Genomic DNA, 12,847 nt, shown 5'->3' with positions numbered 1-12,847 from the left:
ATATGAGCTGGCGATTTCTAAGTCTGTGGTTCCGAGAGGGGGTAACCAGGCTCACTAATAAAGGTCAAGCCACTTGGCTGCCAGAATTCCCTGCTTCAGCACAGACCAGAAAGGCATTGTGATAAGCGTATCCCCGGTATAGTCAGGGGTTAATGGGAGTCGTCCCCGTCCCCCCAGTATACGCCCAGAACCATGGACCCGGTACTTGTGGTTCGGACTGTCTCCAACCAGCCATAATGTTGTGAGAGTGAAATTATGTCTAAGTCCAGCTTTGGTACATTAGAAGCAACTCTGAAACTTAACCTAAGCATTTTTCGAAGCTACTTTTGGCTAACTTCTTATAGGAAGGTCTAGGAGCTCTGAAAATGAACGTGCGCGTCTTTCACTCTTCCCGAGGGACTTAGAAGAATATTGTGATATTTTTTATTAAAATGGTGTATAAGGGTATATATATAAATATATTTTATGCACTGTATATGAGCTGGCGATTTCTAAGTCTGGTTCCGAGAGGGGGTAACCAGGCTCACTAATAAAGGTCAAGCCACTTGGCTGCCAGAATTCCCTGCTTCAGCACAGACCAGAAAGGCATTGTGATAAGCGTATCCCCGGTATAGTCAGGGGTTAATGGGAGTCGTCCCCGTCCCCCCAGTATACGCCCAGAACCATGGACCCGGTACTTGTGGTTCGGACTGTCTCCAACCAGCCATAATGTTGTGAGAGTGAAATTATGTCTAAGTCCAGCTTTGGTACATTAGAAGCAACTCTGAAACTTAACCTAAGCGTTTTTCGAAGCTACTTTTTGGCTAACTTCTTATAGGAAGGTCTAGGAGCTCTGAAAATGAACGTGCGCGTCTTTCACTCTTCCCGAGGGACTTAGAAGAATTTTGTGATATTTTTTATTAAAATGGTGTATAAGGGTATATATATAAATATATTTTATGCACTGTATATGAGCTGGCGATTTCTAAGTCTGTGGTTCCGAGAGGGGGTAACCAGGCTCACTAATAAAGGTCAAGCCACTTGGCTGGCAAAATGCCCTGCTTCAGCACAGACCAGAAAGGCATTGTGATAAGCGTATCCCCGGTATAGTCAGGGGTTAATGGGAGTCGTCCCCGTCCCCACAGTATACGGCCAGTACCATGGACCCGGTACTTGTGGTTCGGACTCTCTCCAACCAGCCATAATGTTGTGAAAGTGAAATTATGTCTAAGTCCAGCTTTGGTACATTAGAAGCAACTCTGAAACTTAACCTAAGCGTTTTTCGAAGATACTTTTTGGCTAACTTCTTATAGGAAGGTCTAGGAGCTCTGAAAATGAACGTGCGCGTCTTTCACTCTTCCCGAGGGACTTAGAAGAATTTTGTGATATTTTTTATTAAAATGGTGTATAAGGGTATATATATAAATATATTTTATGCACTGTATATGAGCTGGCGATTTCTAAGTCTGTGGTTCCGAGAGGGGGTAACCAGGCTCACTAATAAAGGTCAAGCCACTTGGCTGGCAGAATGCCCTGCTTCAGCACAGACCAGAAAGGCATTGTGATAAGCGTATCCCCGGTATAGTCAGGGGTTAATGGGAGTTGTCCCCGTCCCCACAGTATACGGCCAGAACCATGGACCCGGTACTTGTGGTTCGGACTCTCTCCAACCAGCCATAATGTTGTGAAAGTGAAATTATGTCTAAGTCCAGCTTTAGTACATTAGAAGCAACTCTGAAACTTAACCTAAGCGTTTTTCGAAGCTACTTTTTGGCTAACTTCTTATAGGAAGGTCTAGGAGCTCTGAAAATGAACGTGCGCGTCTTTCACTCTTCCCGAGGGACTTAGAAGAATTTTGTGATATTTTTTATTAAAATGGTGTATAAGGGTATATATATAAATATATCTTATGCACTGTATATGAGCTGGCGATTTCTAAGTCTGTGGTTCCGAGAGGGGGTAACCAGGCTCACTAATAAAGGTCAAGCCACTTGGCTGGCAGAATTCCCTGCTTCAGCACAGACCAGAAAGGCATTGTGATAAGCGTATCCCCGGTATAGTCAGGGGTTAATGGGAGTCGTCCCCGTCCCCCCAGTATACGCCCAGAACCATGGACCCGGTACTTGTGGTTCGGACTGTCTCCAACCAGCCATAATGTTGTGAGAGTGAAATTATGTCTAAGTCCAGCTTTGGTACATTAGAAGCAACTCTGAAACTTAACCTAAGCGTTTTTCGAAGCTACTTTTTGGCTAACTTCTTATAGGAAGGTCTAGGAGCTCTGAAAATGAACGTGCGCGTCTTTCACTCTTCCCGAGGGACTTAGAAGAATTTTGTGATATTTTTTATTAAAATGGTGTATAAGGGTATATATATAAATATATTTTATGCACTGTATATGAGCTGGCGATTTCTAAGTCTGGTTCCGAGAGGGGGTAACCAGGCTCACTAATAAAGGTCAAGCCACTTGGCTGCCAGAATTCCCTGCTTCAGCACAGACCAGAAAGGCATTGTGATAAGCGTATCCCCGGTATAGTCAGGGGTTAATGGGAGTCGTCCCCGTCCCCCCAGTATACGCCCAGAACCATGGACCCGGTACTTGTGGTTCGGACTGTCTCCAACCAGCCATAATGTTGTGAGAGTGAAATTATGTCTAAGTCCAGCTTTGGTACATTAGAAGCAACTCTAAAACTTAACCTAAGCGTTTTTCGAAGCTACTTTTTGGCTAACTTCTTATAGGAAGGTCTAGGAGCTCTGAAAATGAACGTGCGCGTCTTTCACTCTTCCCGAGGGACTTAGAAGAATTTTGTGATATTTTTTATTAAAATGGTGTATAAGGGTATATATATAAATATATTTTATGCACTGTATATGAGCTGGCGATTTCTAAGTCTGTGGTTCCGAGAGGGGGTAACCAGGCTCACTAATAAAGGTCAAGCCACTTGGCTGCCAGAATTCCCTGCTTCAGCACAGACCAGAAAGGCATTGTGATAAGCGTATCCCCGGTATAGTCAGGGGTTAATGGGAGTCGTCCCCGTCCCCCCAGTATACGCCCAGAACCATGGACCCGGTACTTGTGGTTCGGACTGTCTCCAACCAGCCATAATGTTGTGAGAGTGAAATTATGTCTAAGTCCAGCTTTGGTACATTAGAAGCAACTCTGAAACTTAACCTAAGCATTTTTCGAAGCTACTTTTGGCTAACTTCTTATAGGAAGGTCTAGGAGCTCTGAAAATGAACGTGCGCGTCTTTCACTCTTCCCGAGGGACTTAGAAGAATATTGTGATATTTTTTATTAAAATGGTGTATAAGGGTATATATATAAATATATTTTATGCACTGTATATGAGCTGGCGATTTCTAAGTCTGGTTCCGAGAGGGGGTAACCAGGCTCACTAATAAAGGTCAAGCCACTTGGCTGCCAGAATTCCCTGCTTCAGCACAGACCAGAAAGGCATTGTGATAAGCGTATCCCCGGTATAGTCAGGGGTTAATGGGAGTCGTCCCCGTCCCCCCAGTATACGGCCAGAACCATGGACCCGGTACTTGTGGTTCGGACTGTCTCCAACCAGCCATAATGTTGTGAGAGTGAAATTATGTCTAAGTCCAGCTTTGGTACATTAGAAGCAACTCTGAAACTTAACCTAAGCGTTTTTCGAAGCTACTTTTGGCTAACTTCTTATAGGAAGGTCTAGGAGCTCTGAAAATGAACGTGCGCGTCTTTCACTCTTCCCGAGGGACTTAGAAGAATTTTGTGATATTTTTTATTAAAATGGTGTATAAGGGTATATATATAAATATATTTTATGCACTGTATATGAGCTGGCGATTTCTAAGTCTGGTTCCGAGAGGGGGTAACCAGGCTCACTAATAAAGGTCAAGCCACTTGGCTGCCAGAATTCCCTGCTTCAGCACAGACCAGAAAGGCATTGTGATAAGCGTATCCCCGGTATAGTCAGGGGTTAATGGGAGTCGTCCCCGTCCCCCCAGTATACGCCCAGAACCATGGACCCGGTACTTGTGGTTCGGACTGTCTCCAACCAGCCATAATGTTGTGAGAGTGAAATTATGTCTAAGTCCAGCTTTGGTACATTAGAAGCAACTCTGAAACTTAACCTAAGCATTTTTCGAAGCTACTTTTGGCTAACTTCTTATAGGAAGGTCTAGGAGCTCTGAAAATGAACGTGCGCGTCTTTCACTCTTCCCGAGGGACTTAGAAGAATATTGTGATATTTTTTATTAAAATGGTGTATAAGGGTATATATATAAATATATTTTATGCACTGTATATGAGCTGGCGATTTCTAAGTCTGGTTCCGAGAGGGGGTAACCAGGCTCACTAATAAAGGTCAAGCCACTTGGCTGCCAGAATTCCCTGCTTCAGCACAGACCAGAAAGGCATTGTGATAAGCGTATCCCCGGTATAGTCAGGGGTTAATGGGAGTCGTCCCCGTCCCCCCAGTATACGGCCAGAACCATGGACCCGGTACTTGTGGTTCGGACTGTCTCCAACCAGCCATAATGTTGTGAGAGTGAAATTATGTCTAAGTCCAGCTTTGGTACATTAGAAGCAACTCTGAAACTTAACCTAAGCGTTTTTCGAAGCTACTTTTGGCTAACTTCTTATAGGAAGGTCTAGGAGCTCTGAAAATGAACGTGCGCGTCTTTCACTCTTCCCGAGGGACTTAGAAGAATATTGTGATATTTTTTATTAAAATGGTGTATAAGGGTATATATATAAATATATTTTATGCACTGTATATAAGCTGGCGATTTCTAAGTCTGGTTCCGAGAGGGGGTAACCAGGCTCACTAATAAAGGTCAAGCCACTTGGCTGCCAGAATTCCCTGCTTCAGCACAATGTTCAAATATAGTGCTCAAGTGACATGCTCTGTAATTAACAATGATTTCTTGATTGAAGGAAATAGGCTGGGTATAAGGTATATGATTGAGTGAGGTATATATGGGTGCGTGTGTAGTCTGTGACCTGAATAAATGTCCTGGTGAGTGTGGGTGATGGAGATATATGAGCCCCACCCCCTCACTGCCAATGTGGACTGGTACTGACACTTATATAAACACACCAATAAAATACCTCTATGTACTGTTAGAAGGTACAACTCACGTGACCTTGCCCATTGTGCCTTCTGGAAAGCGTGCTCCTGCTTGTAGAAATGATTCGGGTAGCCACAGATGTAGAGGTGCAGCGCACAGCGATAAACTGGATCCACGGGACAGCAGCAGTATAATGAAAATAAAAGTTCTTTATTGAGAAGTCATGGTGCAGACAGGTATGGGTGCAGGAAAAAACCTCTGTCTCTAACGCGTTTCACGCCTTGCTGGCGCTTCGTCGGAGAGAGTAATTACTCTCCGACGAAGCGCCAGCAAGGCGTGAAACGCGTTAGAGACAGAGGTTTTTTCCTGCACCCATACCTGTCTGCACCATGACTTCTCAATAAAGAACTTTTATTTTCATTATACTGCTGCTGTCCCGTGGATCCAGTTTATCGCTGTGCGCTGCACCTCTACATCTGTGGCTACCTGCTTCAGCACAGACCAGAAAGGCATTGTGATAAGCGTATCCCCGGTATAGTCAGGGGTTAATGGGAGTCGTCCCCGTCCCCCCAGTATACGGCCAGAACCATGGACCCGGTACTTGTGGTTCGGACTGTCTCCAACCAGCCATAATGTTGTGAGAGTGAAATTATGTCTAAGTCCAGCTTTGGTACATTAGAAGCAACTCTCAAACTTAACCTAAGTGTTTTTCGAAGCTACTATTTGGCTAACTTCTTATAGGAATGTCTAGGAGCTCTGAAAATGAACGTGCGCGTCTTTCACTCTTCACAAGGGACTTAGAAGAATTTTGTGATATTTTTTATTAAATTTTTTTATTAAAGGTCAAGCCACTTGGCTGCCAGAATGCCCTGCTTCCTCTCATTGTCTCACACACACGATGCACAATTATCTCTCACTCCCTGACACACACACGATGCACAGCTATCTCTCCCTGTCACACACACACACGATGCACAGCTAGTGAGAGAGAGCTGTGCATCGTTTGTGTGTGTGACAGTGAGAGAGAGCTGTGCATTGTATGTGTGAGACAGGGAGAGATATCTGTGCATCGTGTGTGACAGTGAGAGATAGCTGTGCATCGTATGTGTTGACAGTGAGAGATAGCTGTGCATCGTGTGTGTGTGTGTGTGACAGTGAGAGATAGCTGTGCATCGTGTGTGTGTGTGACAGTGAGAAATAGCTGTGCATCGTGTGTGTGTGACAGGGAGAGATAGCTGTGCATCATGTGTGTGTGTGTGACAGTGAGAGATAGCTGTGCATCGTGTGTGTGTGTGACAGTGAAAGATAGCTGTGCATTGTGTGTGTGTGTGTGTGTGACAGTGAGAGATAGCTGTGCATCGTGTGTGTGTGACAGGGAGAGATAGCTGTGCATCATGTGTGTATGACAGGGAGAGATAGCTGTGTATCGTGTGTGTGTGACAGGGAGAGATAGCTGTGCATCGTGTGTGTGTGACAGGGAGAGATAGCTGTGCATCGTGTGTATGTGACAGTGAGAGATAGCTGTGCATCGTGTGTGTGTGTGTGTGTGTGTGACAGGGAGAGATAGCTGTGCATCATGTGTGTGTGACAGTGAGAGATAGCTGTGCATCGTGTGTGTGTGTGACAGTGATAGATAGCTGTGCATCGTGTGTGTGTGACAGGGAGAGATAGCTGTGCATCGTGTGTGTGTGACAGGGAGAGATAGATGTGCATCGTGTGTGTGACAGGGAGAGAGCTGTGCATCGTGTGTGTGTGACAGTGAGAGATAGCTGTGCATCGTGTGTGTGTGTGTGACAGTGAGAGATAGCTGTGCATCGTATGTGTGTGTGTGACAGGGAGAGATAGCTGTTCATCGTGTGTGTGTGTGTCAAGGAGTGAGAGATAGTTGTGAATCTTGTGTGTGTCAGGGAGTGAGAGATAGCTGTGCATCGTGTGTGTGTGACAGGGAGAGATAGCTGTGCATCATGTGTGTGTGTGACAGTGAGAGATAGCTGTGCATCGTGTGTGTGTGTGTGACAGTGAAAGATAGCTGTGCATCGTGTGTGTGTGTGACAGTGAGAGATAGCTGTGTATCGTGTGTGTGTGTGTGTGATAGTGAGAGATAGCTGTGCATCAAGTGTGTATGACAGGGAGAGATAGCTGGGTATCGTGTGTGTGTGACAGGGAGAGATAGCTGTGCATCGTGTGTGTGTGACATTGAGTGATAGCTGTGCATCGTGTGTGTGTGACAGGGAGATAGCTATGCATCGTGTGTATGTGACAGTGAGAGATAGCTGTGCATCGTGTGTGTGTGACAGGGAGAGATAGCTGTGCATCATGTGTGTGTGACAGTGAGAGATAGCTGTGCATCGTGTGTGTGTGTGACAGTGATAGATAGCTGTGCATCGTGTGTGTGTGACAGGGAGAGATAGCTGTGCATTGTGTGTGTGTGACAGGGAGAGATAGCTGTGCATCGTGTGTGTGTCAGGGAGTGAGAGATAGCTGTGCATCATGTGTGTGTGACAGGGAGAGACAGCTGTGCATTGTGTGTGTGACAGTGAGAGATAGCTGTTCATCGTGTGTGTGTGTGTCAAGGAGTGAGAGATAGTTGTGAATCTTGTGTGTGTCAGGGAGTGAGAGATAGTTGTGCATCGTGTGTGTGAGACAGTGAGAGATAGCTGTGCATTGTGTGTGTGTGACAGTGAGACAGCTGTGCATCGTGTGTGTGTGACAGGGAGAGATAGCTGTGCATCGTGTGTGTGTCAGGGAGTGAGAGATAGCTGTGCATCATGTGTGTGTGACAGGGAGAGATAGCTGTGCATTGTGTGTGTGTGACAGTGAGAGATATCTGTGCATCGTGTGTGTGACAGGGAGAGATAGCTGTTCATCGTGTGTGTGTGTGTGTGTGTCAAGGAGTGAGAGATAGTTGTGCATCGTGTGTGTGTCAGGGAGTGAGAGATAGCTGTGCATCATGTGTGTGTTTCAGGGAGTGAGAGATAGCTGTGCATCGTGTGTGTGTGACAGTGAGAGATAGCTGTGCATCATGTGTGTGTGTGTGACAGGGAGAGATAGTTGTGCATCGTGTGTGCATCTCTCACTGTCACACATACGATGCACAGCTATCTCTCCCTGTCACACACACACGATGCACAGCTATCTCACACTGTCACACACACACACACACACTAGGCACAGCTATCTCTCCCTGTCACACACACACGATGCACAGCTAACTCTCACTGTCACAAACACACGAGGCACAGCTATCTCTCACTCCCTGACACACACACACAATGGACAGCTATCTCTCACTGTCACACACACGATGCACAGCTATCTCTCACTCCCTGACACACGCACACAATGCGCCGCGTCACTGTCAGTGCTATGAGGGTGAGGCAGGGGTTACTATGGGGTGAGGCAGGGGTTACTATGGGGTGCGGCAGGGGTTAATATGGGGTGAGGCAAGGGTTACTATGGGGTGAGGCAGGGGTTACTATGGGGTGCGGCAGGGGTTACTATGGTGTGAGGCTGGAGTTACTATGGGGTGACGCAGGGGTTACTATGGGGTGAGGCAGGGTTTACTATGGGGTGAGGCAGGGGTTACTATGGGGTGAGGCAGGGTTTACTATGGGGTGAGGCAGGGGTTACTATGGGGTGAGGCAGGGGTTACTATGGGATGAGGCAGGGGTTATATGGGGTGAGGCAGGGGTTACTATGGGGTGAGGCAGGGGTTACTATGGGGTGAGGCAGGGGTTACTATGGGGTGAGGCAGGGGTTACTATGGGGTGAGGCATGGTTTACTATGGGGTGAGGCAGGGTTTACTATGGGGTGAGGCATGGTTTACTATGGGGTGAGGCAGGGTTTACTATGGGGTGAGGCAGGGGTTAATATGTGGTGAGGCAGGGGTTAATATGGGGTGAAACAGGGGTTACTATGGGGTGAGGCATGGTTTACTATGGGGTGAGGCAGGGTTTACTGTGGGGTGAGGCAGGGGTTACTATGGGGTGAGGCAGGGTTTACTATGGGGTGAGGCAGGGTTTACTATGGGGTGAGGCAGGGTTTACTATGGGGTGAGGCAGGGTTTACTATGGGGTGAGGCAGGGGTTAATATGGGGTGAGGCAGGGGTTAATATGGGGCGAGGCAGGGGTTACTATGGGGTGAGGCAGGGGTTACTATGGGGTGAGGCAGGGGTTAATATGGGGTGAGGTAGGGTTTAGTATGGGGTGAGGCGGGGTTAATATTGGGTGAGGCAGGGGTTACTATGGGTTGAGGCAGGGTTTACAATGGGGTGAGGCAGGGGTTAATATGGTGTGAGGCAGGGGATACTATGGGATGAGGCAGGGGTTATATGGGGTGAGGCAGGGGTTACTATGGGGTGAGGCAGGGTTTACTATGGGGTGAAGCAGGGGTTACTATGGGGTGAGGCAGGGGTTACTATGGGGTGAAGCAGGGGTTACTAGGGGGTGCGGCAGGGGTTACTATGGGGTGAGGCAAGGGTTACTATGGGGTGAGGCAGGGGTTACTATGGGGTGCGGCAGGGGTTACTATGGTGTGAGGCTGGAGTTACTATGGGGTGAGGCAGGGGTTATATGGGGTGAGGCAGGGGTTACTATGGGGTGAGGCAGGGTTTACTATGGGGTGAAGCAGGGGTTACTATGGGGTGAGGCAGGGGTTACTATGGGGTGAAGCAGGGGTTACTAGGGGGTGCGGCAGGGGTTACTATGGGGTGAGGCAAGGGTTACTATGGGGTGAGGCAGGGGTTACTATGGGGTGCGGCTGGAGTTACTATGGGGTGAGGCAGGGGTTACTTTGGGGTGAGGCAGGGGTTACTATGGGGTGAGGCAGGGGTTAATATGGGGTGAGCAGGGGTTACTGTGGGGTGAGGCAGGGGTTACTATGGGGTGAGGCAGGGTTTACTATGGGGTGAGGCAGGGGTTACTATGGGGTGAAGCAGGAGTTAATATGGGGTGAGGCAGGGTTTACTATGGGGTGAGGCAGGGGTTACTATGCGGTGAAGCAGGAGTTAATATGGGGTGAGGCAGGGGTTAATATGGGGTGAGGCAGGGGTTACTATGGGGTGAGGCAGGGGTGAATATGGTGTGAGGCAGGGGTTAATATGGAGTGAGGCAGGGGTTACTATGGGGTGAGGCAGGGGTTACTATGGGGTGCGGCAGGGGTTACTATGGGGTGCGGCAGGGGTTACTATGGGGTGAGGCAGGGGTTACTATGGGGTGAGGCAGGGGTTACTATGGGGTGCGGCAGGGGTTACTATGGTGTGAGGCAGGGGTTACTATGGGGTGAGGCAGGGATTACTATGGGGTGAGGCAGGGGTTACTATGGGGTGAGGCATGGGTTACTATGGGGTGAGGCAGGGGTTACTATGGGGTGCGGCAGGGGTTACTATGGGGTGAGGCTGGGGTTACTATGGTGTGAGGCAGGGGTTACTATGGGGTGAGGCAGGGGTTACTATGGGGTGAGGCAGGGGTTACTATGGGGTGAGGCAGGGGTTACTATGGGGTGAGGCAGGGGTTACTATGGGGTGAGGCAGGGGTTACTATGGGGTGAGGCAGGGGTTACTATGGGGTGCGGCAGGGGTTACTATGGGGTGAGGCTGGGGTTACTATGGGGTGAGGCAGGGGTTACTATGGGGTGAGGCAGGGGTTACTATGTGGTGAGGCAGGGGTTACTTCTTTCTCTCTCAGGCCTGAGTAACTACAGGCACACCCGCATTAACGTACGCAATGGGACTAAGCTAACAGGCCTGAGTAACACAGGCATACCCCGCAGTAACGTACGCAATGGGACTAAGCTAACAGGCTTGAGTAACACAGGCATACCCCGCATTAACGTACGCAATGGGACAATCTAATAGGCCTGAGTAACTAAAGGCATTCAACGCATTAACGTACGCAATGGGACTAAGCTAACAGGCCTGAGTTACAAAGGCATACCCCGCATTAACGTTCACAATGGGACTATGGCCTCTACAGTATATCACAAAAGGGGTTAAGTCTCCAGGAGAGGAATTCCTGCAGGAATGATACTCGGCCCTGCTCTATATTAGATGCTGGTGTTACATATTGGCAGGTGGCAGTGCCTGACGTACCCCGGGCCGCCCCCCGGGGCAATGAGTGAGGGGCCGAGGATCTCTCCGCTGAGCCAGATGCTTCTCTTTAATTAGCGAGTTTTGTTGCAGGCGGAGCAGCTGTCACTCAATAATCAGCACAGATTACTGTGCCTCGTGTGTGACAGGGAGGGAGAGATAACTGTGCCTCATGTGTGACAGGGAGTGAGAGATAGCTGTGCCTTGTGTGTGACAGGGAGTGAGAGATAGTGCCTCATGTGTGAGGGAGTGAGAGATAATTGTGCATCGTGTGTGTGACAGTGAGAGATAGCTGTGCAGCGTGTGTGTGTGACAGGGAGAGAGAGCTGTGCATCGTGTGTGTATGACAGGGAGAGATAGCTGTGCATCGTGTGTATGTGACAGGGAGAGATAGCTGTGCATCGTGTGTGTGTGACAGTGTGAGATAGCTGTGCATCGTGTGTGTGTGACAGTGTGAGATAGCTGTGCATCGTTTGTGTGTGTGACAGTGAGAAATAGCTGTGCATCATGTGTGTGTGACAGTGAAAGATAGCTGTGCATCGTGTGTGTGTGTGTGTGACAGGGAGAGATAGCTGTGCATCATGTGTGTGTGTGACAGTGAGAGATAGCTGTGCATCGTGTGTGTGACAGTGAAAGATAGCTGTGCATCGTGTGTGTGTGTGACAGTGAGATAGCTGTGCATCGTGTGTGTGTGACAGTGTGAGATAGCTGTGCATCGTTTGTGTGTGTGACAGTGAGAAATAGCTGTGCATCGTGTGTGTGTGACAGTGAAAGATAGCTGTGCATCGTGTGTGTGTGTGTGTGACAGGGAGAGATAGCTGTGCATCATGTGTGTGTGACAGTGAGAGATAGCTGTGCATCGTGTGTGTGACAGTGAAAGATAGCTGTGCATCGTGTGTGTGTGTGACAGTGAGATAGCTGTGCATTGTGTGTGTGTGTGACAGTGAGATAGCTGTGCATCGTGTGTGTGACAGGGAGAGATAGCTGTGTATCATGTGTGTGACAGGGAGAGATAGCTGTGCATCGTGTGTGTGTGACATTGAGTGATAGCTGTGCATCGTGTGTGTGTGACAGGGAGAGATAGCTGTGCATCGTGTGCATGTGACAGTGAGAGATAGCTGTGCATCGTGTGTGTGTGTGTGACAGGGAGAGATAGCTGTGCATCATGTGTGTGTGACAGTGAGAGATAGCTGTGCATCGTGTGTGTGTGATAGTGAGAAATAGCTGTGCATCGTGTGTGTGTGTCAGGGAGTGAGAGATAGCTGTGCATCGTGTGTGTGTGTGACAGGGAGAGATAGCTGTGCATCGTGTGTGTGTCAGGGAGTGAGAGATAGCTGTGCATCGTGTGTGTGACAGTTGTAATACTGTGCACTGAAATGTAATTGGTACTCCTAACAATAATCAGTATACATTCAGGAGAAGGATTTACTGTTATATCATAACATAACCACCATCTGATTCCTTGTCCCATACATATAAATCAATACAAACTCCGCTGGGTATATACTGTTACTTTGCAGCCATGTTAATAAAGGGCAGACAATTTGATGCATATTTAACATGGTATCACTACTTAGAATAAAGTTGGTTTAATTCACAAACTAAGAGTGGCAGCTTATTGGAAATTACACCCTTAAAGAAAGGATGAATATATTCAATAGAGAATGTTACTATCCCCATTAGGAATAAGTATCACTTATATATGTATAGAAAGACATATCTAATTAGA

General features: G+C 47.9%; 1 protein-coding gene across 1 annotated transcript in view; it reads left to right on the top strand.

Moving 5' to 3' along the window:
- LOC142483305 (uncharacterized) overlaps window positions 1-12,649 on the top strand; it is a 395,453-nt gene extending 382,804 nt beyond the window's left edge. The window contains exon 2 of the mRNA XM_075583408.1: window positions 12,475-12,649. The gene's annotated coding sequence lies outside the window, so the exon portion shown is untranslated. The remainder of the gene's footprint in view (window positions 1-12,474) is intronic.
- The last annotated feature ends 198 nt before the right edge of the window (window positions 12,650-12,847 follow it).

This window comes from Ascaphus truei, unplaced genomic scaffold, assembly GCF_040206685.1.
Source record: "Ascaphus truei isolate aAscTru1 unplaced genomic scaffold, aAscTru1.hap1 HAP1_SCAFFOLD_318, whole genome shotgun sequence".
In the NCBI taxonomy this organism is placed as follows: domain Eukaryota; kingdom Metazoa; phylum Chordata; class Amphibia; order Anura; family Ascaphidae; genus Ascaphus; species Ascaphus truei.
The sequence above is the reverse complement of the archived record's forward strand: the minus strand, read 5'-3'. Positions and strand labels throughout refer to the sequence as shown.